Source organism: Typopeltis vanoorti, chromosome 4, assembly GCF_054136105.1.
Source record: "Typopeltis vanoorti isolate ZY-2024b chromosome 4, IOZ_Tvanoo_1.0, whole genome shotgun sequence".
Taxonomy (NCBI): domain Eukaryota; kingdom Metazoa; phylum Arthropoda; class Arachnida; order Uropygi; family Thelyphonidae; genus Typopeltis; species Typopeltis vanoorti.
The window spans coordinates 125,582,856-125,609,925 of NC_143552.1; the positions used below are offsets into that span (position 1 = coordinate 125,582,856).

General features: G+C 36.7%; 1 protein-coding gene across 2 annotated transcripts in view; it reads left to right on the top strand.

Annotated features, from left to right (window-relative positions):
• The first annotated feature begins 16,129 nt into the window (after positions 1-16,129).
• The window catches only part of LOC150107659 (calmodulin-binding transcription activator 2-like), a 790,456-nt gene continuing 779,515 nt past the window's right edge, over positions 16,130-27,070 (top strand). For both annotated transcript variants that reach the window (XM_090391992.1, XM_090391993.1), the window contains exon 1: positions 16,130-16,380. The gene's annotated coding sequence lies outside the window, so the exon portion shown is untranslated. The remainder of the gene's footprint in view (positions 16,381-27,070) is intronic.

The window sequence follows — 27,070 nt, forward strand, 5'->3', positions numbered from 1 at the left end:
AACGAATCCTGGGACCCCATAGTGTCATGTATAATAATAATAATAATAATAATAATAATAACCAGGCTGCATTGTGAACTTTGAACACTTGCCATCGAATATCATGACATCATTTGCTGTGGATGGTTACCATACTACTGAGCTAATAGGATAAAGTTTGTTATGACTTTGAGAAATTTGAATCTGAAACAATATAATATACCGCTGTACTATATTAACAAATTAATTTTTAATATAAAAATTTTGTTTCAAATAAAACACGACCTCCCATTCTGAAGCCAAATCCAGTTACCTTCAAACTGCAGCTGGTAATGCGAAATAAAGTTTTCGTTTAAGGTCCTAACCAGTTTATCGAAAAGGAATTTGGATCTCACTAAAATGAACAATCTTCTCACAACCTCTCACGCACTTCAATTATTTTTTTAATTTAATTTTTTATAAAGCTAACAAAATTTTATAAAAACTATTTAATGATTATTTTATACTACAGTAAGAAAGTCCACAATTAGATTGCTGATTTTTACTATTTTGTGTGCAAAATTCAGTCTCAAGTTTGGTAAATAATTCGCGAATATGCGTACCGTAATTTTGTTTTAGAAGGAAACATAACACGTTTTATATACCGCCTGACTTTCAAGTGTATGGGTTGCCTCGAAATTCAAATAAGATATACTGTACTGTATGTATTATCATAGCTCCTAGTCATTGATTACGAAACCAATGGCTTGATGATATTTTTACTCAATAAAATAAAAATAAAAACGTACTTAACAAGGAAAAATACAGTTAATTATTTTATTTATTTATTTTTTGAATTACTACAAGCGGCACCAGATCAGTATTATGACTGTTATTCGCTTTCTCTGTTTTGAGGAATGACAAAGTGGAATTTTCGAGGCGTGGGGATACGGGCACTGTGCTACCGCTTTATGAGATCTTCTAACTCATCTTCCGTTTGAAAATTCTTTATAAACATTTTTTTCACGTCCTAGACAGAGGAATTGTTATTATGAACTGAGCTATATGCATTAGGTAAGCAATAAGCAAAAATCAAAAAGAAAGTTCCCATTTCTGTTTGATCATTAATAATGTTAATACTGGCACATAATTTTATCAGTGGATTTCATTAAGGTTGCTTTAAATAAACAGCAATGAACTATTAGATGCATTTTTTAGACGGAATTTATTGAATTTTATTATTCGGAATCGTTATAAAAAATTTGTTCGAGATTTGTTGGACATTCCAGTTTTTATTGGAACGGCTCGACGGTACTTTTGGATGTTGTCGTAGCGGTGAATACAGTACCTAAAATTTAGCAAAACTTAATGCCCTTTGGATTTATTAGACCCAATAACATACTTTTCAACGCTAGATAACGTTTATTTGTTCAGTCTCCGGCGACAATGGCATTTCTAGTTACGGTATCCCTTCGTAACTAGCAAGTTATTTTGAAATCTTTCTATCAACAGCAGATTAACCTTGAAGGAAGACTCGCCCACCTGTCCGAAAAGGGGAAAAAATGGGAGTGGGATGGAGTTGCGGCATGTTTCTTCTCTTTCTTTTTTTGCCCCTCCGTCTTCTGTCTTGAACATTGAGAAGAGGATAATTTAGAATTCTTTCTTCCTAGTTGTTGACTCGAAATTTGTCAAACTAGATTCCGGTTTCAATTAAGTAAGCAGAAGCAGACAGTTTGAGTTAAAAAAAAAAAAAAAGGAAGAAAGAAAGAGTAAACTGTAGAGAATTTAGCGAATTCTTTTTTTTTTCTTTTTCTTTTCTTTTTTCTTTCTTTCTGTTCGATGACCTTGTAAACGTACCGCGTTTGATCTATATAGCAGTGTTTCTTAAACTGTGTTCCGCGAAACACTAGGAAAGTTTCGCGAAAACTTGCAGGGCTTACCAGAGCATGCAAACGTTTATAACTTGTATTCGATGTACTTTCAGTGAAAGGAAAATAAATATTTTTATTAAATTGTCTATAACAGCTACGTTACTTCATTATTTGTAAAATTATGTATCATGTTTTCTTGATTAAAATTCCATTTAGAATTTTAGATTAAATTTCGAATTCGATTAACATTTCGAATAAGATTCGAAAAGCCTCCGTAGGATTGGAAGAGCAGTGGAACACTGCGCCATTCGATTGGAAAAGACCTGCGTTCGATTCTCATCGTGATGACGAGGGGAATCCTTATATGGGGAACCCTTTTCAATTGAAGGTGAGTTAGCCGATCTCATACGGAGGTAGCAAGGTTTTTCCTTCAGGAAACTTGGGTTTTTCATCCCGCCTACAGACAATCGACCATCAGAACACACGAAATTTACAGACAAAATATACTGTTCGTTTTGATGATAGGCGGTAGATGGCATTTATGGTTGTAGTAGGAGAATTAAGTAGTAGTGGCAAGTGTGAGATGTATTTAGCTAAGTAGAGTAGAATGCCCTCCCACGATGAATCTTTGGACTCCCTGGAGGTGTCATGTAATAATAATAATTTTTCAGATTATAGTTCATTGTCATAATTCATTTCCGATACTTTTTATTAAAATTAAAATTTTCATAGGGGTTCCACTAAAAACCAAACAAAACAAAAAGTACGGTACTGGAATCTCAAAAATCAATATTATATCAAAGCAGATAAAAAAAATATTATAATAGCAAAAATATCAGTATCACATCAATATTTTGTTAATAATAAGAATGATATCAATGAAGAAGTCTTCTTTAGTAAACATAAGGGCATAAATATATCGTTCTTAAATCAAATAAAGAAATAGTACACAAACTTTATAATTATTTAGCCCAATAAATATTCAATATCCTACCTTTATAAGTAATAATCCATAAGAAATGAAGCAATCCAAACAAGTGTAAACATCTGATCAAAGAATATTAAATGTGCGTGTGTGTGCGTGCGTGTGTGCGTGTGTAAGACTATGTCACCATTATATAAGTGTCTGTTAACTATGTGTATATCGTAACCTGGACTACCTGTTGCTCTTATGTTACACATATGATTATTCAAAATTGTGTATTATAATTGAATTTTACGATAAAATGAATGTATACTAAAAACATTTTTAGAAATACTGTTACCAACCCACTGTACCAAAGTTCTCTACGTTTAACAACTTTTCGTGCATGGGATGATAATTAATGACTGATTGAAATTAATGACAATCTTAAAAAGCGACTGAGTGGACTTACTCGAAATGATTGCAGAAAGGTATGTTATTAAAATATGAAGAGCAATTATAGTGAAAAACTCTTTTTTTGTATTTAAAAAGTAAGTAGAATAAAATTACTTAAATATAAAGAGCCAATAGGCTTCACTTCAGCGATGTAACATTATTTAAATTAAGGGGATATTAAGTCTTACATTGTTTCAAAACCGAATAAGAAACTCAAAGATCGGAATCAAAGAGTTTCATGCCGAATATAGTAAACTATAAAAGTATCGGCGAATACTAACGCTAAAGCACCTCGTACAAACTAGGGTAACTCGTAGCAAAGGTGGGTAAAGAACTGATCACTATTCTTAGTATTTCCCATAATGCAAAACACATCTCCTAGGAGATGTATGATGTTATACATTATGGTGGTAGGTCACTACCCAGACGGTTTCGACCGTAGAATAAAAATTTAGTAAAAGCAAAGTAAAAATAAAAATTAAGTAATATCTACCTACTTATGCCTCTTCGCTCAGTGGGGAAAACAGGCCTCAAGCTAAAAGTAGAATAAAAATTTAGTAAAAGCAAAGTCAAAATAAAAATTAAGTAATATCCACCTATTTATGCCTCTTCGCTCAGTGGGGAAAACAGGCCTCAAGCGCAGACCTCCATTTGACCCTGTTCTGCTTCTTCCTTCACTTGTGTCCAGCTTTTTCCAGCCTACTTCATCTCCTGTTCTATTCTCCGCCAGAACATCTTTAGTCTACCTCTTTCACTTCCGTTGGAGGTTCTATTCCACTGACTGGCCTTGTTTTTTTTTTTTTTTTTTTCTAAGGACGTTTCTTATTTATTTCCATTTTATTTGATTAATATCGTACATTATTGGCGTTGTTAATTTTTTGCCTAATTCATCTCTGGATGTCATCTTTGGTCATTTTATATCCAAATTTCTTTTAGGCATTTATTTACAAATATCTGTCATTAAATAATACTGTAATAATAAATAACACAGTAAAGTAAAGTAAAAATAAAAGTAAAACAAAAATTTTACTTTTAGCACGTAAATTAAAATAAGAAGATGAAACTAAAATGAAAGTATGTTTAAAATAATCATAAAAATGTGCTTTTTATTTTTTAAAAATTTCATATTCACTATATAATGAAACTAGCTTTTATAAGCTAATCATAATTCCGTTTATCAGTATTTAAGATTTTACCAATAACTTAAATTTTCAATAAAAGTAAGTTAAATTAAATAATTGATATTCAGGATAAAGAAAAAAAAAACTGTTTATCTTATAAAGCGTTTCAACTAAAGGTGAGTGAGCTGGTTTCAAGCAGAAGTGCCAGGAAGGTTTCATCCTACAGAAATGCAGACTGATTAGAAGAATGCATGCATGCAATGAACAGATATTGACCTCATAGTTTTAGATGTTTGGACTGTAATTTCAAACAGCAACCTGACATTGGTCCCGGAACTACTGTTGTGCATGAATCGTCGCGAAAATGTGCAAACGGTGGTATTTTCATTGTAGAATGTGCGAATGCCTTCAATGCGCAGTTAAAAGGGTGATACGACATTTGCCCTTCGGTTTAACAAGATTGAGTTCAAATTCCATCTAGAACGCCAGAAATCTTTATGGGAACTTTTCAACTGAAGGTGTGTTATCTGGTATGATAACACACTACTACCCAGTACAGTAAAAATCAATCGTAAAATAGAACTCATAATATTACAAGTTTAGGGTTATGAAATTGTCTGCGGTACTCTCATCTGGATGCCTTTCAAATCATCGTAGTCGTGAGTCCAGCTGTCGATGACAGCTAAGGGCGGATAGTGGCCGCTCACCAATTTCTAAAAGTTAACTACAGGCTAAAAGAGTTTCATCTACTTCCTTTGCAGACTAAAAAGGCGTTAGAAAATTTTTGTATTCATTTATTTAAAAAACAGAATAAATAATAAAAAATTCTACCATACCAATTTTCAGAAATGTTTAGTTAAAATAGACAAACACTTCTGTTTTGTCCATGACAGAAAACTTAACTTTGATCCCCCCCCCCTCATTAGCCAGATTTGGCTCCCCACAAACTTTTTCTACTTCCTGAAGATGAAGTGTGCCTTGAAAAGGGAGCGCTTCAGTGACATTGAGTACATAACGCGGTGTGACCCAGACACTGAAGGAGGTTCTTCCGGTTCAGGACTTTCACTATGCCTTCTAACACCTCTACGACAGATGCAAACGTTGTTTGGAATTAGAGGGAGATTATTTTGAATCTGTGTAATTGACAATTCCAAATATAGTTCTTTGTTTTGATATAATAATTGTTGTCTCATTACTTAACGGGCATACTGTGTATGTACGTAACCACATGTGTGTTCAAAACTCAGGCCTCTGAGGCCTGGGACTTGAACTGAGGCCTCTTGGGGTTTTTCGTAAATATTTTTTTGTCAACAATGATATAAAAGTAAATCGGTTTCTTAATAAGCAAAAGTTAACTGATATTTTCATCGTTTCTTGTAACACATCGATACTATACCACACTTGTCAAGAGTGGTATAGTCCAATTGAACACTATCCAATTGAAAAATGAGAAAAGAAAGTTGTCTTCCTCAGATAATGTTCAAGGAATAGAATGCATGCCAGGTAAATATCTCATAGAGGTTGACAAGAACTCGCAGAGCAGGTCTCACGTGTAAAAGTAAAAAAGAGAAGCCATATATTGAACAAGGCAAGCGGGAGGGTGGCGGTAATTTAGAAATGACTACTTGACTGATGCTATTATTTTATTTTTAATCAACGGTATTGTTGTTTCTATGATGCTGTTTCAAATTTCAAAGAGGAATTTACGTTCTTGAAAACTGTAACTCAAGCTGCTGTTTTTAAATTGTAGTCTGTTACCTATTTTCTCCATCCTTGGTTCATTTTTTACGGATAAGATTTTTTTAATGTTAGCTATCCCTTTGCTATTCGTCGAAATGGTTGGAAATGCATCCAACAAAAAGATGTATTCACAGTATTTCACGTTGTCTCCTTCCTTTATACATCTCCTTCCATTTTCCCTTCTCCAATATGGCCGAAATTCCAAGATCTTATGCGGCTTAAAAAAATGACTATATTCCTAAATTTGGTTGAAAGATGATACCTGTAGAGGTGTATAAAATAACCAGTCCCATAATCTTCCCATTATTTCGACCATTTGGGAAAAGTTCACAGTAGACCCTTCTTCAACATAAAGCCAACTAAGAGAGGGTAATCTAAAAGTAAGCCTGTGCGCATCCTTCTTGATGTGAATGGCCTTCAACATGTCTGGATTACATTTGTTCCTTCATCCCTTCACCACATTTTTGTATATACTGTGGTATCTGACGAAATATTCCTCGTATAATCACCTGCAGTCTCCATAGCTTAGTCAGAGTTACCAAATACCCTTTGGTTGGAAACAGCTAGATTCGAGTAATGATAACTAGGAAGCAAAGAAACTACATATATAAGGACTTTTCAACTGAAGGTGGAAAACCGGCCAGAAGAATACACTCAATTAACAAACATAACAGAGTGTCTTCACAGTCAATTGCTTCGGTCATAATCCCAAATAACAACAACAAGAAGAACAACAACATACATAGTGAACAAGTCTTTTACAAGTTTATCGAAGCGTGTAAAAGAGCTTGCAGTAATTGAATTTTAACGAACGAAAATGGGGATGCTTTAAAATCCATCGCCGATTACAAGGTTTATATAGTAAAGCAACTGCAGATGTGAGCACTGTTTGTCGTTGGACCCGAAATCACAAACAAGGAATAGCGACAAAGAGTTGATATTAATGACCGATCAGAAAATGAGATGGAAAAAAACTGTACCAGATTTTTATAAACAGAGAGCAGAGCAGTCAATCAGAAAATTAAGAATAAGTTAGAGATCAGTAGGATGAAGTTAAACATTGGTTAACACAAATGAACCAAATCATTATAGAATTGAACTATATAAAAGTTCTCATTTTGGGTTTCGCATGAGATGACTAATGAAATGAAACAGAGCAGACTGGACGGTTGTCGACGACTACTTCACGATCACCAAAGGGAAGACAATGTTTTTGTTAAAAAGTCATGAGTGGGATGAGAGCTGTTAAAACATGATTAGACCGAATGTTTGGTAATAGGTTTCTAATTTGGTCAAATTCAGTTGAACGACATCCTATTCGCGTGTTTGCAGAAGAGGAGGAAGAGAAAGCAAAGAAGAGTAATCACTGGAGAAGAATAGGCAAATCACTTCTTTTTGGCTTTTTCTTATACTTTTTTGTTTGATTTAGTTCGAGATATCGCTGAAGCTATGAGGCTAACACATTACTTGTGTGGATTGCTTGTGTTCTACACACACACACACACACACACACACACACACACACACACACACACACACACACACACACACACACACACACACACACACACACACACACACACACACACACACACACACACACACACACACACACACACACACACACACACACACACACACACACACACACACACACACACACACACACACACACACACACACACACACACACACACACACACACACACACACACACACACACACACACACACACACACACACACACACACACACACACACACACACACACACACACACACACACACACACACACACACACACACACACACACGCACACGCACACGCACACGCACACGCACACGCACACGCACACGCACACGCACACGCACACGCACACGCACACGCACACGCACACGCACACGCACACGCACACGCACACGCACACGCACACGCACACGCACACGCACACGCACACGCACACGCACACACACACACACACACACACACACACACACACACACACGCACACACACACACACACACACACACACACACACACACACACGCACGCACACGCGCGCGCGCGATTGCCACCAACACTTCTTATTTACAAACGGGAGAGGGCGAGGTCATTCAGCCTTAAGTAACTCTTTGATGACTGGTGGACAGCTGACTTCTAGTTTATCCAGTCATAGAATAGTTAGCTTAATAACAATATTAGTGATTTAATTGGCAGATCATTGCCGCCATCTCATGGTTCCTAACGTTAATACTACATATTGTTATTATTATCTGAGACCCAGAGAGTCAAAGGCTCATCAAGGGAAGTCACGAACACCAACTGTCATGCTTTCTTGTAAACTCCTTTACTATGGATGCACTCACTGCTTCGATAGGATCTATTCCGCTCACTTACCTCTCTGTGAGAGAAAAATATATCTCTGATCCCTTTTTTAACCACTCACAAACTTAACTTCGATCGACAACCTCCTTGTCCTCTCGTCACTTTGCATATAACGAAAAATTTCATCAGTCAATAACCTGTAACACCCTAACAGAAGACCGCTATCGTGTTACTCTCTCTTCCCTCTGTTTACCAGTGTCTGCATTTCACTCTCAATCTGTAAGAATCTATATTCTATAATTCCAATAGCATCTTTGTTTTTCTTCTCTCTACCCTTTCCACAGCTTTTTTTTTTAATCTCTCTCTGCTCCATGAAGGTGAGTTATATTCACAATGTTCTCGTTCTTTCATTAATTTGGGAAGACCTGAGTTCGAATCCCATCTGGAATGCGAAGAATATTCACAAGAGCTTTTAAACGGAAAGTAAGTTAGCCAGCCTTATATGGTGGTGGGAGGTTTCTCAGTTAACATACAGTATGCTTACCTTATAGCCTAAGTTGCTTCAGTAATTTCAAAACAACTCTTTCATTAACTGGATTTAATGCCTGAACTTTGAAAAACTATTTCCTGCTGCGTACCATCTTCGAATAAATTTGTGGGATTGATAATGTTGAACTCTTAGAACCAGAGTTACAGTTGTTCTAATTTGAGTCCTAAAGATTCTTATAATAATGAATAGTTAGTGACTATCTACTGTTCATTGATTTAAGAGCCATGACTCTTGATAGTCAGGTGTGAATAACAACAACAAAAAGGCACCCTGAGATAATGAAGACACTTCCTAGACGGGATATTTGATCTTTATGTAATCAGCAGTTAAGATATTCCTCAATGAATCTGCAGAACTATGATATCACTGGATCAGTGTTATTTCTCTCTAAGCAGTGCGCGTGTGCGTGCGGGACACTAGCCCAAAATTTAGCGCACTTGCCTAGTAACTCGACTGCACAAAATTTTTGTGTGCACAGTTACTAGTTTCAATTACTAGCCTAATTAGCTTTTTTTAACCTCCACCGTGTGGGCGAACTCACGTTGACGTCAAGTTACAGATGCATATTCGTTTAGAGTGTCCATTGTTATGGACAGTACAGTCACTTAAACTCGTGCAAAATGGATTTTTGTAGTCACACGGATTTAAGCGAATTAAATTAGTGCTTGCAATTTTACAAGTTATAGCTAGACGAAAAAAGGGCAATTTTAATATATAAAATATTACATTAGCGCATATATTTAGTCTGAAATTGAACACTTGTGTACAGGATGATTTTCATGATTATATGGCCAGCAAAAATTAGAAACACGAGGACCATGAATGAAACGGAAAGAAAGAGTATTGGGTTCCTACTTGCCTAGGATATCTTTGATATCAACAGATATGGGCGTAAACAATGGTTCTAGATGAGTTTTTGAACTTAGAATTGGAATTACAGTTGTTCGAATTTGAGTCGTAATGATTCGTATAATAATGAATAGTCAGTGATTATCTAGTGTTGATTGCTTACAACAAGGGAAGCACAATTCATTCTAGATGCTGGCCAGAAATCAGAACTTGCTATTCTAATGGAGTATAGTACTGTATAAAGGTAAAGAGACGACGAGAATCCACATCAAATTCTGTTCTGTTTTGTTCATACCAGATCAACTGCATAGTCACTTACTCTTCTGTTAATGTCCCATCCGATTCTTTCCTGCAGAAGATGTCATTCTGCTCTGTCTTTTTTACAGATGTTTATGAATTCCATCACTTTCCTCTAAACCTGTTTTAATACGAGTAACTATTCTTTCTCTCCTTATAATTACATTTTAAACTTACTGGACAAGCTTTGAATTTATATATTCATGTGAACGCTATTTCTCTGTTTTTTATTTGTGGATTAAAAAAATTCAAATCTTTTTTTCCCATAGTCACACACACATTGAAACTTTTCTCCTTTTCTGAATGGAGAGTCTACGTTTCTGCATCCTGTACATCTTAAATTTCTTGCTTATCATTTACGAGATTTCATCACAAACCCCAGTTTGTCAGTTTGTAAATGCGGGTTTATCTTTGTTTGGGATTAAGAAAAACATATATACTTTCGCGTCTTGAATAAATAAGACATTAGAGTGTTGATTCCATATATCAAAACACTCTTTCTACTTTTTGAATTATACTCTACTATCATAATTATTACTGGCAATATTTTTAAAGGCCCTTTTATTAAAAGTCAATAATTGTTTTAACGTAAGCACACTGGTGTCCAAAAAAAATTAAGGACGATTTACATTTTTACCTGTAGTATAGACAAATGTGGACATAATTTATTGCCAGCATTGGTAGAGCCTCTGCTACTAATGGCTCACGCAAAAAATTAAGCAGGTTTGAGCGCGGTTAGTAGTTGGAAGGGAAGCAGTCGTTCGATTTTGTTGGCACACTCTCCCTCGATGAGTCTTTGGACTCTGTGGAGGTGTCACATAATAATAATAATAATATTAATATTAATAAATTCAATTACATAAAACAGGTATTATAAATTTCGTATAAATTAAATTGTGATACGTTTTTGGCAAAAGTTACAAATTTCCTAAGGATGTATTTAAACAATTAATGCACAGTGCTTACATAAAACTATGCAGAGAGAGATTTCAGTATGGAATATGTCCATCCCGAACTGCGATGCAGCTCTCACAATGTCGTACCATGCTTAGCACCAAGTCATTCAGGAGTTCTTGATGCAAACTAGCACACTCCTGCTTTAGAACAAGGATAAAGCCTTGTTTGTTTTCTAGAGGAGACCTTTTGAGCAGAAATGCATTCCTATTGCGTTCCGAAACGTTTTCTATGTGTTTGGGATATGGTGAGCATGCTGGTCACTCGATTCGATTAATATTCTCGGGCTCCAGAAGTATCTCCACTGCTCATATACGATATGGTGTGGCACTGTCATCCAGAAAAATGAATTCTTCGCCTACAGTGCCACGAAGATGACGATGAAAAACTTCGAGCATGACGTTGAAAAACTTCGTTGCAATATCGTTCAACAGTCATAGTCCTTTCAACACTTGTAGCTCGGTGCGTCCATTAAGCATAATGCCTCTTCACACAGGGTCTCCAGCACTGCTGTATCTATTGCTTTTAACGACATTCTCGAGATGGTAAGCAGCATCAATTTCACGTCAGATCAAGTGACGTCTAGAAGCAGAGGAAAGACTAAAACGACTCTCACCAATAAAGAATACATTAGCCATTTGGAGTTTTGTCCAGGAAGAGGGACAACGGATGCAATATTTGCGCAAAGGCGATTGATGGAGAAATGTAGGGAGATGCAGGTGGAGCTACATATGGTGTTTATAGACCTAGAAAAGGCATACGACAGTGGCCAGACAGGAGGTATGGAGGTGTATGAGGAAGAAGGTGGTGTCGGAAAAGTACGTGAGGCTGGTGAAGGAGATGTATGTAGGAGCGAAAAGTCAGGTCAGGTCTAGTGTTGGCATGACAGAGGGGGTACCCATTGTCGTAGGGCTCCATCAGGGATCAACTCTGAGCCCATATCTCTTTGATCTGGTCATGGATGTACTCTTGGAGGACGTCAAGAAGGAGGCGCCAGAGAGCATGATGTTTGCCGATGATATTGTTCTCTGCGAATCATCCCTAGAGAAGCTTGAAAAGACCCTGGAAGAGTGGAGAAAGGTATTGGAGGAGAGAGGCATGAAAATTAACCGGGTAAAGACCAAATATATGTCAACGGGGAGTGACGAGGATATGATCATACGACTGCATAGTGAAAGGTTAACTTCAGGAAAGAAATTCAAGTACCTTGGGTCGGTCGTCAAGAGGAATAGTGACCTGGATGAGGAAATACGCCGAATAGCATGTGGCTGGATGAACTGGAGGAAGATGAGCGGGGTCCTGTGCGACAAGAAAGCGAGTTGTAAGATGAAAGGAAAGCTGTATAAGATGGTGGTGAGACCGGCGATGCTCCATACCGTGGAGACGTGGCCTATAACAAAGGCACAGGAGAGGAAGATGGAGGTGGCAGAGATGCGGATGTTGAGATGGATGAGTGGTGTGACGAAGGGCAGGATAAGGAATGCCTACATCAGAGGGACGATCAAGGTGGGACCGATCAGTAAGAAGATACAAGAAAGCAGGCTGAGGTGGTTCGGTCATGTAGAGAGAAGGAGTGAGGATTATGGTGGTAAACGAGTGGAGCATATGGAGGTGGAGGGAAGGAGGAAAAGAGGCAGGCCCAAACTCAGATGGAGGGATAAGGTGGCAGAGGATCTTAGGGAGAAAGGATGGAGTTGGGAAGATTCCCTGGACTGGAGAATCTGGAAGAAGAAGATTAAAGATGTGAACGCCGACCCCGTTTAACACGGGATAGGGCATAGCGAAAGAAGAAGTCTTGTCCAATTTTTATGGATACAATACTGCTGAAAACGTGCTCTATGGTGAGCTGAGGAGAAAGGAACGTTGGCTATATGCTTTCGGGCGTATTCACCTAATTGTCGCAGACATCGTACCACAGTTTGTCAAGATATCCGCGTACCTGTGCTTGAATGAAACCTATATGAAACACTATATGAGATTACAGACTCTCTGGCAATCACACTAATTCTATGGCCTTCTTGAAGCTTTCCAATAATTCTTCCCTGTGTGAATTCATCTGGATGATGTCTTTGAGACATTACCATACATCTAAGTTTGTAACTCAATTCTTTCATAGTAAGCGCTTCAAACAACATCTGCTTAGTGCAGCTGATTTTTTTTGAAGGAAGTGCAGCCTTTTGCCTTTTATTCTTTTGAATTCTACTACGTGACTGAGCGCGATTCGAAAATTTGAATGTGTACACGCTTTCTACTCGAAATCATCCATACTGCCACAAACTGATTTGTCTGAATTGGCAGTTGTAATCTTCAGAAATAGGGTTTGGACACCAGTGTATATACCTTAAGACAAATTGATAAGAACCCATTTGAGTTTTGTTATTATTTATTGTTATCAACCTAATAAGTCCAGATTGAAATGTTCCAAGAAACTGGAGCTGTTATTCCAGGGCACTGAATGGCAGACTTCAGTTCGCGATGTTTCTTTTAATGTAGTGAAATTTCTTTCTTTCTTAATCCTTTCCTCTTTTACCTTTTTTCCGATGTCGAGGTATGTATTCTTGCAACTGTGACCATACTCAAGGATAAGGTGGTTAGCCCTATGCCTCCTGGTGTGTCCTATGTTTGCAGATTCGTGTGTTCACGGGACCAGTTTGCCTGTTCTTCGGGACGCAAAAAACTCGGTTTTCCGGGTGAAAAAACCCTCTCTCTATATGAGACCGGCTAACTCACCTTTCCTCAATTCGCTGACAAGAATCGAACCCAGGTCTTTCCGACCAAAGGGCTTCGTCTATACCGACTGAGCTATGGAGGCGCTTAAGTTCAAGTCTAGTTTCCAATCTAAGGAACTTTCTCTAAGCATTTTTTAAACTGGTTCCCAAGTTAGCTGTTATCTGGCATGGGCAAGCAGGCTTTTCTCCTTTAGGAAACTCGGGGTTTTCGTCGCGTAAACTCAAGAAAATAGACTATAGAACCAACACTGTTCCAGACAATAATATATCCTGTTCGAATTAGCGACCATGAGATGACAGCATTTGGTTGCCAGTCTCTTCATCGTTTGCCGCTTATAATTAGTAATAGTCTTGGGCCAGCTTTCTCTGATTAGCTACTGGTGGAGATTGAACTGCCCACTCAGGCCCCAAAAATGTAGGGCTAAAAATGGACTCGCCTACTTCCTATAAGGGAATAAAAGGCATAATATGTTTTATTTTGACAAGAGATTTCTATCACATTAATGAGTTTCCTCATTGTTATGTATACTGACTTTCTGCACATTATTATACTTCATAAAATAAAGAAATAAATCTTCTGATGCCTATTTATTCCGTCTACCTACAAAGAAGTAGGTAGACAGAACTCTTTAAGCCTTAACGTTTGGAAATTACTAGGCAGTCCCTATCCACTCTATTGCCAGCCGTTCAGCTTGCCTACGTTTCTAGCGAGAAAATTGCTAGAACATGGCAAGCAACTATGCCTATTTGGAATTTAAATCTTAAACAAATATCATTCACGAATCATGAAATCGCGCGAATTTTATTGGCCGGTTTTCTGAACACCAGCGTTAAAACAGGAGTTTCTTCTGCGAGTAAAATCCTTACTTGGATGCGTCAGAGTAACTTGACAACCTAGTTTTCTAAAGAGCCTAGCAGAATTTTTCTATTTGGTGGCAATTGAACTTTAAGTTGTTTTTATGCTGATAGTATCCTTCACTGAATGTTTATCCCTAGGTATTATAATGAGCACCTCTATTAGGAATGCACGGAATAAACAGGCTTATAGGAGAGCAAGAAAGTTCAAGAAACCGAGCGTGAGCCATTCTAATCTATACCATATTAATATTTTAGAAATAATGTATTATCTAAATGTTATAGTTGTTTGTTGCAAGTATGGTCCATTGGCATTACAGCGTGTTAAGTTTTAAAATTGTCTTTAATGAAGCGCATGTAACAAGGATTTTTGATATCGACAGTTTAGAATGTAGAATATATGCTTGCTTTCTACAGAGCAGTCCCTGGGTCATAACTTCCTGACTAGTTACAAACTACTGCTTAAATCTAAATTTTATGGCTAATGTTGCTTTCCGTTTGTTCTGTCTCCATCTGTCTTATAACAAAATTTGTAATAGGTTAAAAGATGTATAGAATGGTCAATAATGTTCATTTAGAGCAATACTGATTCATCAAAATAGGATACTCTTTCTGACTGTGATTTACTGTCAGAATTACTGGTCACTCTTATAGGGCACTATTATGCAATGATGGGCAGCTTATTTGTATCGCTATATAGAATCGAACCCCGCAAAGCAATACAAACAACACAAATATAGTTGCAATATGTCCTAGTTATTACGATATCACCAGCCTAGTTGATAATTTGTATTTCTTTTTTCATATTATGCACCCGATGAAGTCTCCTGAGAAGACGAAACTAATGTGTGCGTTCAAATAATAAATAATTTTTCTATTTTGGTATCTCTCGGCTTCTAGTCATTAAATTTCTTTATGTCATCTAGCCGAGTAAATCCGTTGCATCAATATATGTTTCCTACCTTTCATAGATGGGAACCGTTATAGAAAAATGATTTCTCAAATTAAGATGAAAAACTTGATAAATTCTCATATATCTCTCATGAAAACATAGATGCTGTATTACAACTAATTAATAAATTATATTAATAATATAATTAATAAAATTATATTATATTAATTTAAACTCACCGGTTAAATTATGAAAGATTTCTTCTTTAAATAAAAATGAAAAAAAAAAAAACATTTAAATTTATTTTTTCGTTTTCTGTTATTCATTTTTCAAGAAATCGTTCTCACATTCCCTTGCATAATAATCAATGATTTAATTGCATGCAATTTTGAAATATTGAAATCATTTTATTTAGTTCCTTCGAAAAAAGGAAGATAGCGAAACACTAGGAAGATATCCACCATTAGCACCTAAATATAAAATGAACGATCATCTTTTAATAATAATGCGAATAATGTTTTTGTGGTTATGATATTTATCGTTGCAACTTCTCACTCTGAAGAAGCAACTGTTATTGAGCGCCATCTATTATCTATGTTTGGAACTACTCGTGGTTCTAATGTTTATACCGGTGAACTACTGATTATCAACCATTCCAAGTAGTGTTTAGAAAGATGTGGTACATAATTATTCAAATTTGCGAAGAAGAAAAATAGCTGTATTATGCTTAATCTTCAATTTTTACATCAACAACAGATATACTTTTCCCTCTAGCATTCAAGTACGCATGATCATTCTGTTTCAATGAATGATATGGCAGTTCATCATGGCTCTTACTACATAAGCTCAACTGAATCACTCATCCCAAACATATCAAGGTAAGGTTCTTGTTTACTTAGATGTTTAGTAGATATGCTGTGAATCAGGAAAGGATTCTGCAAATTGAAACAGCCATTCTTTCGGGAAATCCGTATCCATCGGAAATAGAACAGTTTCGTGCCTTTGGACTCGTACCGGCTATCGTCTGTCATTAAGAAATGTCAAAAGACGTTTAAAAAGTGCTTTAATATGATATACATTTATAATTATTTCGTTAGCATTAGTAATGTACCAAACAGTTTCTGTCTTGATATGGTTCAGCATTATGCACCGAAAGTTGCAGAAGCCTTTTTGTAATTTCATCAGAAAACCCTAGCGTACACGATTGAAGAAAACTGTTTTCTTCAGTCGTTGCTTAACGTCAGTATTCAGTGAACAGTCCCCATAAAACCAATTCAGCGTATACTTTTATACGTTGAATTGATTAAATAGATTAGTACTAATCTATTTCAAATGTAAAGTTTTTTTTCTTTCATGTTATATGCACATATATGTATATTTGTGAGTTCTATCCATAGACCCAGTCAAAGAGCACCATACAGTTTTGTCTTAATAATATAGACTTTTTTTTTTTTTTGCCGATTTGGTGATTAAATAAATACTATACGTGAATTACATAAGTCCTTAATTCACATTCTATGATAAGAAAAATTTTAACACTATTTGTCACCCAAGTGGGAGTAACTGCTTGAGTTAGTAAGTAAACTGATCACAAACAGATATCAATGCATTTATTATTATTATTTACTGGGTATCTCCATAGAATCCAAGATTCATCACAGGAGTCTCATACTAACCATTATTTGCAATATACCTATCATATCTTCTACAGTGCATAACTCATTGTGGGAGGCCCAACTACCCAAAATTCACACAATAGCTATCATATCTCCCCTTAAATTAGTTCACTGATGACCACCTCAGGCAATCCATTCTACTTATTTACCACTCTCATAGCAAAATATTTAAACTTCATATTCTTACCAACTACACTTTTACTCGCCTTCCAGTGATTACCTCGTGTTCTTTCCTCTCCTGCTGTGTATTGATAACTTTTTCCTGCATTCATTCTGTAAAAACCCTTTTAGCAGCTTACATGTTTGTCATATTGCCCTTTTATTCTCTATCAGTCAATTTTCATAACCTACTAATCTTCAATCTGCCCTTATATAAGGCATCCATTGACTTGGAATCATCTTGATCAACTGCTTCCACATCCTCAAGAAACCCCCAGTGACCAAGTCAGAGCACATCATGCCAAATGTGGCAGCATCAAAGCCTTATAAAGAGCTATCTAAGAATTTTCTTGTCCCTATTAGTCAGCATGTTTTTTTAGCATCCAAGTGATAGTTTAATGTTTACATTCTTCATATCTCCATATCTGTGTGTTATTTCTAGTTTATTCTAGTTTATTCGTTGTGTGTACTTTGCAAACTTCAGACAAAAGACTTCCCCCCCAAAAGAAGAAGAAACATTTTTAACATGAATTATTGAGATTTAATTTTGAAGTGACAATTTAAAGTGAACTGTAATTTTTAAAATTTACTATTTAACTCTGCCGTTTGCTATATGAGATTTGTGAGCGTAAAGCATATTTTGTTTAATATGGGAGATGTTGCAATCATTCACTTATTATTTTGTAATGTGACCTTGGGAAATATTCAGGATATATTAATTTCTAGCCTCAACAGCATTTGACCAAAGTAGATTTTTTTGCTTATTTATTTCATCAGGAAACATTTCTGCAGCTTCTGGAGATTTTACTGATTACAATACACTGATTATGTATTGTAACAATCAGTGAAAATGTAGAAAATCTCACTTATCAAATTTTGAGCACAGTTAGTAGTTGGACAGGGATCAATCATTCAATGCTGTTGGCACACTCTCCCTCGATGAGTCTTTGGAACTCCCTGGAGGTATCACATAATAATAATAAAATGTAATGTGAATGAATCTGATGTTGGGAGTTATATGCCTTTCAAGATAATCTCACATGTTTGTTGTTTTTAGTTAATTTTAGTTAAATGACCAAGCATGTGTCTGTTATTTATTTTTTCCTAGATTCATAGCTCTTTATTATTCGTTACTTCTTTTCCTAGTGCTTCACAAAATTTTAAGATTCTAATATTACTCTTTGTGAAAGTAAATGGCCAGTTTCATTTGTAATTGGGGGAATGACAGTCATTTTGTTATCCAACTGTATTCTGTATATATGTCACTAGAAGGTGTGTGGTCTTTTCTCCATCCCTTCTTCTAATGCAGTTGTGCTCTTATTATTCCTGTGATCTCAAAATGAGCTAACCCAAATTGGAACTTTCACAGATTTTTGTTTTCAAAGCAACTGATGAAATGGCATTTCAGTAAATGAACCTGAGATAGGATATTTAAAAATACATGACTGTTTATAACCACTCCAACATGCAACAAACCAAGAATGAGAGGAGGAAAGTTGATAAATACTGTCATTTCTTGAAGCCTCCTTTGAGAAATAGCAATAATTCACATAAGAATTCCCAAAGTTAGCTGTTTGTCCAGCTGATAGCCCAAATTGGAGCAGTAGCAGTTTTGAAAAAGGGACATCTTGCTTGGTTTTTTATTATTCTCCAGTGTTGTTACCTTTCCGTTATTATATTTAAGATGAACATAGGCCTGAATCGTTAACTGTGTTCATGACAAGCCTTCTATAAGTGGGAACCTGAATTACATGGCAATGTTGTGATTATTGGAATCCCATAACAGGCTTTCATTGTTTGGCTATATCTTAGTGGTAAGGGGTAAAAATCTCAGTTGGATCTCATTTGTTAGCAATTTGATCTTCAGCAAAAATATCCTTAGAGAAATGGTATTACTGATAAGTATATTTTTAAACAGTGAGACCTGATCATAGCATGGTTATATTACACTTAGGTAAAATGAAATATTGTTTATTTGTGAAGTCAAGAAAATATTTGAAGTATAATGGAATTTTACCAGAGTAATCTTGCTGTGGATTAATATTGAATAACTATCATAGTATTTTTCCCAAGCTAAATCGGTATTTGTTCACACAGTTAGCCTAGTGGCTATGCGCTTCACAACCATATGCCTGGGGAAGAAGTGTCCTAGGTTCGATTCTCGTCAATGATGCGAGGAGCTCAAGGATCTTCCTCAGCCATAGCCAAGTTAGCCAGTCGAGTGTAGACAGCAGGGTTTTTCTCCCAAGTTTATCTGGGGTTTTTCATCCCACAAGCAGGCAAACTGGCCCCATGAACACACAGATTAAAGTCATGAATATTGCCTGTATGGGATGCAGCAGAGGAGTGGCGAATCGTCTGCATTAATACGCCAGTGGCCCCTCATTAGGAGGGGACCCAACCCATCCTAGGACAGACAAGAGGGATAGGATGAATCTGTATTCACAATGCATCGGTATTGGTTACAACACTGCTGCCAGTAGTACTGTCATTATCAGTCGAGCCTAGAGTTCTGAGAATAGAATGGCTTTGACAATTTACTACCTATCTTGATGTTTAGATTTCTTTTATCATTGATTTTCTATTTTTTGTGCACACATTTATATTTCTTAAAATTTGCTTTCTGTCAGTAGGAAGAGCCAAAGCACCTATCTATCTCAGCCTCCTTTGAGTGCGATAAACCCATCGACTCCACTATGCCATGGAAAAGTGTCTGTGTCCTGTGCTTTCTCAACAAACAATAACATTCTGGAGGTCTGACTGAGTGACTGATGTCAATGAGAACAATAATCCCCATAATAGGATGCAATCACCATCAACCTGTTTCTGGCCAACTATGTAGTTTGGTTTGGGAAATGGACTATGTGGTCATAATGTTTTGCCCTGTGTGCTAACTCTGCAAATAAGTCACAAAACCTATACCACAGCAGTGTTGTGTTATAGGTTTTTAAACAGTGAATTAAAGAGAAAGAAGGAATCTGTTAACATATTTCTTGAAAAGTTGAGGTTGTAAACGTTGGGAAGAATGGTATGAGGAGGGCTGTTCTGTACAACAGAGGTAGATGGAATGAAGGAAGAAGAGAAGTTGGTTCATCAACTTTGAAGTTGAATTGCATATGGATGTTGATCAGTGGCAATTGTGTTCTTATGCGATTAAAGGAAAGCAGAGAATGGTATTAATCAGTCTGGTGGTACTCCACCCATGAAAGTACTTATAAAAAATGCATTAATCAGAAAATGATTGGAGAGAGAGAAAGGGTTCCTTTATTAAGTGGATTACATTCTTCTCTATGCCAGCAAAGGTTGGTTGATTGGTAGAGCCTCTGCTACTAATGGCTCACGCAAAAAGTTAAGTAAGTTTGAGTGCGGTTGGTAGTTGGAAGGGGATCAGTCGTTCAACGCTGCTGGCACACTCTCCCTCGATGAGTCTTTGGATTCCCTGGAGGTGTCCAATAATAATAATATAATTGGGAATTCCGAATTCTTGGGGATGTTTTGGATGCACCATCCAAATATGAGAATAGTATTCTAATATTGACTATATTTGGAAGTAGGATTTGATGAAAAGTAATACTATGTTTTTTAGAGACTGAGAAGGCTATGGTTGTGGTGTGATTATGCCTGAATAATCCAAATATGAGAATAGTATTCTAAGATTGGCTATATTTGGAAGTAGGATTTGATGAAAAGTAATACTATGTTTTTTAGAGACTGAGGTGGCTATGGTTGTTGTGTGATTATGCCTGAATAAGCTACCTGTGAAAGTCAATCCAAGAAGAAAAAAAAACTGATATAGGTTGGAGAGCAGAATAGTGAAGTAAGATCTTGCTATCAGGAAATAAGGCAAGATGGCATTTTGATAAGATTGATATTCACTCTATCTTCTCTACATTAGAATGGTGAGATCAGTGTTTAAGATATTGGTTATGGAAGATCTTAAAGTTTGAATAATTTTAATACTGTACAATTTCTTGAATGAAGAAGAGGAATAGAGTATGCATCAGCAAAAGTATAGATAAGTTAGAGGTATTGATGTACAAGAGAGAAGTGTGGGTAAGAGTGCAGAATCCTGGGTATTTCAACATCAATAAAGAAATCAGAGGAGGTCATTAATCATGACAATGATCGACCATAGAAGGAGCTGGCAATTTATCCATTCAGGAGGGAAATCAGAAGATGGTCCTACTCTTTGTTGATTGAATTGCTTTGTGATTTAGTAAGCTTCTTCTTGAGTCCAGTGCTGGACCCATGAAGAATAAGCTGACCCTGGTTGGAGGTCAGAACAGTGATAAGGCAGGATTGTGCTTTGATTGGAGCTGTCATGCTTATCTGGCTTCTCCATAGTCAAGCCATCAAAATTCAGCCATCAAACTATGATCACATTGCTCTTATATAAGCAGTGGTTAAATTCAGCTGGGGCCCGGCCCCGGAACTTTTTTATGCACCGGGACCGGACCTGGAACATTTTTCTGTTTTGTGACTTTTCTCCCTTTACAGTAATTAAGCCGAATGCAAAACAGACAGCAATGGCAGGTTATTAAGACGTGCATATGATTGGTGCGGTATTAACAAAAGATCGCACGACTGAAAGATAAAAGCAGGCTGATAATTCTCTCTTCAACTGAATTCCAATAATATGTGAAACTGCCATAACAACATTCACTATATATATTTCTTTGTTTTAACACGTTCGTGAATTTTAACACGTTCAGCTGAATTTTATTGCTGCTTTGCAGCGAGCAAACTTGCACACATCTAATTAATAAGAATAGTTTTTAGTTACTGTGTTTGCTGGTACAACATATGGTTTTGCTTGAGTCCATACAGCATAGTTTCTGTATGAGGAGACGTGATTCATTAATTAGTGTCGTTTTTATCCCAATTGTCTCTAATTGCATTGTTTGTTGAGAAATATATTACACAGAGTGCTTGTACCTTATTCACTGACATAATAAAAGTACTTGTTTTTCTTGCCTCTGCGGTATTGTGGCTATTGATTGGGGAGGGTGTGTTGTTTACTGCAGGAGCAAGTTACTATCGCCCCGATGTGAACGTGTTTAAGCTCTTTTCCATGTGTGAGGTATATGCGAAACTTTAATTTTCTAATTTTAAGCTTTTCATTTCTTTTTTCGAAAAGTGGGGTGCGAGTTATATGCGAGGGCAAGTTATATTTGAGTAAGTACGGTATTTCAACTATGGTAAGTGCATTGGTACCTTCTTTAAACAGAAAAATAGCTTGAATTTGTGGTAATACAAAATGACAGTTTGTGTGTAGTTTCTGAAGAGAAAGAGGTCTGTAATGAATCCACAGAAACACAGAATTCCCATCAGTTGCAATGTGATAATATGAATACGCTAAAGGAAAGATTTGCTGAGTTGCTGGACACTCAACCATGGATCGCATTCAAAGGTAAATACAATTTGTTATTTTGTAGGAACATTTTTCTGTTTTGTGACTTTTCTCCCTTTATGGTAATTATGCCTACATTATTGTGTTATTATTCAACAATTGTTTACAGTTTTGAATGTGTATATAAAGTCAATATCAACAGTCTCCTGGTTACAAATGCATGATGAAAGGGACAGGGAGGTTTGGTACTTTCCCAGATAGCATTCAAATGTATAAGACCTCAACTAGTTCGTTTAGAATTTAACCACCGTATATAAGTACTCGCAACTGTAATGGAGAAGGTTCACTATATGATCAGTTAATTAGTGATCACCAGTATGGATTCTTGTTCTGTGTCTACAGGAGACCACTTCACTAATCTTGCCCACTTTTAAACATAGGCTATGGAACATTTTGAAGCAACTGGTGGTTACTCTTGATAATCAAATGCCTTTGAATTATAGGATTGACCCTATAGACTTTCATGGCAGGAAGGGAAAAATTGAGGGATCACTGGTAGAAATCTTCTAAGAGTGTGGTTAGCTAGGATGTTAGGACCAGGGTGCAATGGGTTGCCAGAGATGGTGAGTACTTTGTCAATGAATGAATTTTAGGAGAGTTACGATAGATATTATGTGAATAATGGCCCACGTGTAAATGATGGATCTCTTGCAATGAATCTTCTGACTTCATGGAGATACCTGTATAATAATATTGGTGGCACACCATTTGGCAACTCCTATAGGTAGAGATGACCTGCTAATGCTTCTGCCTAGTATCTCCACTTGGGCCTGGCTCCCACTGAAGAGACCTCAATAAAGGTCGAAACTAGTCTAGGTTGTGGCCCTTCCCTTAATGCATACCATTAGACATATCCGCAAGGAGATGTGTTTTGCATTATGAGAGATACTGAGATAGGAGTGTTGGTAGCTTGCTGCTCCACCTTTGCAATGAGTGTCCTGGTGTTGTACCACCTTACCCCAGTCCTGAAGATACTTTCAGGCGCAAACTTTGTTTGCTCACACTTGGATAAAGGATTAAACTAAATTTATTATACTGTATAATAATAATAATTTTTATTTAAAACAATTGATTTGCAAGAAGTATTTTTTGATAATTGCATTCCTTTCTAGAAATTTGGAAATAAACTTTAAAGATTTTTTCCAACAAAGGTACAAAAATAATCTGTACACGAATGCTAGGAGTACCAGAAACAAAGAAGTAGAGTTTGTTGCGTCAATATGTCAATGTGCTGGGACTTCAGATTGTAGGCATTAGTGAGATCTGGCTATCAGAACCAGACATACTAACTGGTATTGAGTGTAAAGGGTACAGTATTTTTAGGAAGGATAGAGAGGATAGGTGAAGGGACGTGATGTTAATGATATCAGATGACTTGAATCCAGTTAGAGTTGAGACCTATGATTGTAGTAGTACTACTACTAACACTATTCCATGTGGCAATGAGTTTGAAGCCATCTGGTGTGAGGTGGAATCTAACAAGATCAATTACATAGTGGGATTTTGTTGCAGACCCTGAGGATTGGTTGCTAGTAATGAAGAAATGCATCACAAAAAAGAGTAATCATAATGGGAGATTTTAATTATCCAAATATTGATTGGTTAGCAGTATAATCTCACGAGAAGAATTAAAATGAATTTATTGAGCTGTTGCAGGAGAACTTCCTCAAGCAGCATGTGACAGAAGGAACTAGAGGTCAAAGAGTGTTAGATTTGATTATAGTGTCAGAGGGCATTTCAGTTAAAGACGTAACTATTCTGCCTCTGGTTGGTGACAGTGATCATGCGGTACTCACTTGAGAAGTAACTAAGTTTATGAATGTTCCATTCAGAAAAGGTTACATGTTGAACTACAAAGCAGGAAATTATGACAAACTGAGGAGTATACTAAGTTCAGTGGAATGAGATCGGTTGCTGGATGGAAAGAATATCGACAGTGCATGGGAAGCATTTAAACAATACTTAAATGATGCGATATCAGAATGTGTCCAGAGAGTTCGAAGAATAAATAGAATAGGAGTCAAATGGATGTGTTATCTTATTAAGCAAGAGATTCGTAAGAAAAAGGACGATGTGGAAGGAATACCGTATGCATAAGGATGACGTCCGTTATGAACATTATAAGCAGCAGGCTATTCTAGCCTGTTGCTTATAATGTTCTTAATGTTCTTTCACAATTGTTGTATGGAAAGCAAAGTCTGAGTATGAAAAGAAACTGGCTCTGCATGCTAAAGACAACCCACAAGACTTCTATTGATATACTGCAAGTAAAAGAAAGAATGAATATGAAAGGATAACTCTTCTAAATGCAGATGCAGAAGAGGTTGTTCAACTAATGAGTGCCCATTTTGTAAAAAGCTATCAACCTGGTGTATGCGACATTGAGCTCACTGCTACCTCTTCACTGGATGAAAAGTAATTCAGCAATAGGGATTGATGGGATATCAGCAGGTGTGCTAAAAGAGTTCAGATGAAGTGGCTATTCCTTACACCAGACTGTTTAATATGAGTCTCAGAACAGGGAGGATTCTGCAAGAATGGAAAGAATGTATGGTAATTCCATTGCACAAGGGTGGTGCAAGACTACCCAACTTTTGACCAATTAGTATCTCAGGAAGTGGTGAAGTTCCTTCTCGTAGACAGGCTTATACGTTGGTTATGCATTTCTAAATCACTTAGGGAATTGAACAACATAGATTAGAATATAAATTAAATTAAACTTTAATAAATATTTCCGATATTTCGGCAACGTCATGTTGCCATTTTCAAAAGGAACTTACAAAAAGGTACGTGCACGCAGGCACTACAACACAGTAACTAAGAATGAAGATATGAAGCTATCATTCTCCTAGAAGTCCTGATGGTGCCCTCTAGCCGGCTAAGTAGGTGTTCTTGGCCGTTGGGCTGAAGGTCTGCTGATGTATGCCTCCCAAATTTGGGGCAGTCGCATACAACCAAATTTGTTGAGGTTGGGAGAGTTTCTTAGGGCTGAGACTGATTCCATAAATAGTCTTTCGAATTTATATTTGCTACGGTGTATTACTGTAGCTTTCTTCCACCGTATTCTGTGGCGTGTATCCAGAGCATGGTCTGCAAGACCAGAATGGCTGTACTTGTGAAACCGGATGTAGTCCTTATGTTCAGAGATTATCTCTAAAATCTCTGAACATAAGGACTACATCCGGTTTCACAAGTACAGCCATTCTGGTCTTGCAGACCATGCCACAGAATACAGTGGAAGAAAGCTACAGTAATACACCATAGCAAATATAAATTCGAAAGACTATTTATGGAATCGGCCTCAGCCCTAAGAAACTCTCCTAATCGCAACAAATTTGGTCGTATGCCACTCCCCAAATTTGGGAGGCATACATCAGCAGACCTTCAGCCCAACGGTCAAGAACACCTACTTAGCCCGCTAGAGGGCATCATCAGGATTTCTAGGAGAATGATAGCTTCATATCTTCATTCTTAGTTACTGTGTTGTAGTGCCTGCGTGCACGTATCTTTTTGTAAGTTCCTTTTGAAAATGGCAACGTGACGTTGCCGAAATATCGGAAATATTTATTAAAGTTTAATTTAATTTATATTCTAATCTACATTGTTCAATTCCCTAAGTGATTTAGAAATGGAAGTGGTGAAGATTTTGGAAAAATTGGTCAGGCTCACATTCGAAAATGGGTTGACAGTGAATTTCTACTTTGCAATGAGCAACATGGTTTTACTAAGGGAAGGTCATGTTTTAGCAACTTACATTCTATAACAATGTTACCATTGAACTAGACAAGGGGAATGGATACACATTGATACTTTAGGATTTTGCTAAGGTTTTTGACAGAATACAGTATGGTAAACTGTTGCATAAATTGGAGAATATGGGTTTTGAATTTAGAATATTAGCGTGGATAAGAAGATGGTTGACTGACAGATATCAAGAAGTGGTATACGGGGGATGTGAGTCTGCAAGATTTAAGGTAACCAGTAGTGTACCATGAAGATCAGTGCTTTGTCCACTGTTATTTTCAGTCTGTACATTAATAATATTGGGAAGGATTTGACAAGTGACATACAACTATTTACTGATGATACAAAGATAGGTAGGGTAATCAGGAATGCTGCTGATATTCAGTACTTGTAGAATGATTTGAATAGGCTGGAATTGTGGGCATGGGAAATGGATGTCACCTCAATGTCAGTAAATGTAAAGTCATTCACTTTGGCATAATTAGATATCCACTGTCGTATTATGTTGGTGGGATTATGCTAGAATAAACAGATGAGGAGTGTTAGATAGGAAATTGAAGTTCAGAAGCCATGTAGCAA